The sequence below is a fragment of the Olea europaea genome, unplaced genomic scaffold, assembly GCF_002742605.1.
Source record: "Olea europaea var. sylvestris unplaced genomic scaffold, O_europaea_v1 scaffold1005, whole genome shotgun sequence".
Lineage (NCBI taxonomy): Eukaryota > Viridiplantae > Streptophyta > Magnoliopsida > Lamiales > Oleaceae > Olea > Olea europaea.
This window is the reverse complement of record NW_019227368.1, coordinates 176,146-178,366: the sequence shown is the minus strand read 5'-3', so window position 1 is coordinate 178,366 and position 2,221 is coordinate 176,146.

The window sequence follows — 2,221 nt, the reverse complement described above, 5'->3', positions numbered from 1 at the left end:
TGGGGTGGGGGGCAGGGGAAGAAGAAGATGAATAGTAGTTTCTTTTATTTGGTATATTAGTTTACTTGTTTTATTATTGAATTAAATAGCAAATTTACCTTTCTACCCTTTTAAGTTGGTCAAAAATTGGTCAAAATTTAATTTTATTGGTCAACTAACGATTAAACAGGCTGTTTCCATCCATTTGAACTCTTGGTGCATATTTTTGAAAGGTTTGGAACTGTGGATGGCACAAACTAAAAGTTTGGACAAAATCCGCTAATAAATGAAAGATTTGATACCTTGGCTGCAATTTTTCCTTTCAAGAAATTCACTTCAAGTTTCTTGATTTGAAGCTTTACGGCATAAAACAACTCAACAATCCGATGAGTTCGCTCCTTTAACACCTTCTAAAAAGTAACTGTATAAACTTTAAAGTTTCATCATTCTAATAAATTACTAACTTAGACCATATGTTGAAGTACGTTTGATTGTCAATATTTTTCATAAAAGTATGTTTTCCCCAACCAAATTTCTACTTTTGTGCTATTTGATTGACATTTTTTCCATGGAAAATATTTTCTCTTTTGATTACGTGGTCATATTTTTCTTAAAATCACGGAAAATATTTTCTTTAGGAGGTATGATTTTATTTTTCAAAGAATTCACTCTCTCTTTCTCTTTCTCGTCTATCCACTCTCTCTTATCTACTCACCAATAAAAATGGAATAAGTATAATATTTTCTGTGTTGAAAATTAAATCAATCAAATACATATAATTGACAATTTTCATGCAAATATATTCTAAACAATTGAATTTCCTAAAATTTATTTTCTTTTCATACAAATTTCATGCTTGCAATTAAACATATCCTTATTGTTTTGATGTATGATTTCAAAATATTATTTTTATGTTAGAAATGTCTAATGCGTTGTACACGTGAAAGAATTCAATGGAAAATCAAAATATAGATAATGGTGCTAAAAAATGCTTTTTCAGCTTCAAAAGAGTACATGAAAAAACTGGGGAGGGAACCCTCCATTTGAATCTCTAATCGTTTGATTTCTCGCAAGTTAATGGAATCTGAACAAGTAATAAAATAGTAAATTGAATGTTGAAACCACGAGAATTATGTGCTTAATTTAGTGCCAATTAATATCAACCTTAATTGAATAACTAAATTGGTTTGAGTATGTATTATACTAAATGATCTAATTATATTAACTAAAGTAATTATGAAGGTTTTTATCAAATATGTGAGATTATTGCTAAGATTTCGAATCCCTTTGTTAATTCATTTTTAATACAATTAAATATAATGACAATATGTACTTATTCATGTTAATCAACATTCCTAAGTTAATTAAAAAATCTCTTAATGTCAATTAAATATGTCCCTTCATGTAACTTTCCTTTGTCTTTATGAAAGATGCGAACATGAAAACACGCATTAAAAACTTTAGAACATCTATAGAAAGCATACAAAACATAGTGATATATCTTTTTTCCCTATCGGACATTACAATGATTGTTATAAGTGTTATCAATTTTATTATTTCTCTCGAAATCAATAAAATTCACATTAAAGACAATTGATGATCAAGCAATTGAAATGGTATTAAAATTCAATAACAATTATCCATGAATTCACACCTATTGGATATCAAAATACTTATTTTATATTTATGCCTTTATAACAATGAACCTACATCCTAACAATTATAATTTTAGGCTAGCTTATGGAAAGTACAAGAAAGTATATTAATTCTATAGAACATCAACCGGATTATGAATTTGACGAATAACTAAGAATAATCTTGATAATCTTTAATTTTTTTAATGAAATCTTGATGAATTTTCAATTGTTTCTTTGATTCTTTGCCCAAAAATCGGATGAAATTTCCAAATGATTTAGTTCTTGCACTTGCCCCTTGATTGTATTTCACAATATTATGAATTTCTCTCTCATTTGGTATATGAATTGATGTAATTATGGATATAATATGTGTATGAATGATGTAGGAGAGGTCTTCCTAATGTTTTGTGTTGTTACGTATTTGGTATATGAATTGATTTAATAAGGAAAGTTGTATTTGCGTACGCATGCTTTTTGTCTCTACACAATTGTTAGTATTTCGATCATAATTTTTCTCTTAATATCCGGTTGAGATTTAAAGTGTGTTGGAAAGCTAATTCAAAGGGACTATAACTTTGCTAGAAATAGAATTTTTTTTTTTTTAT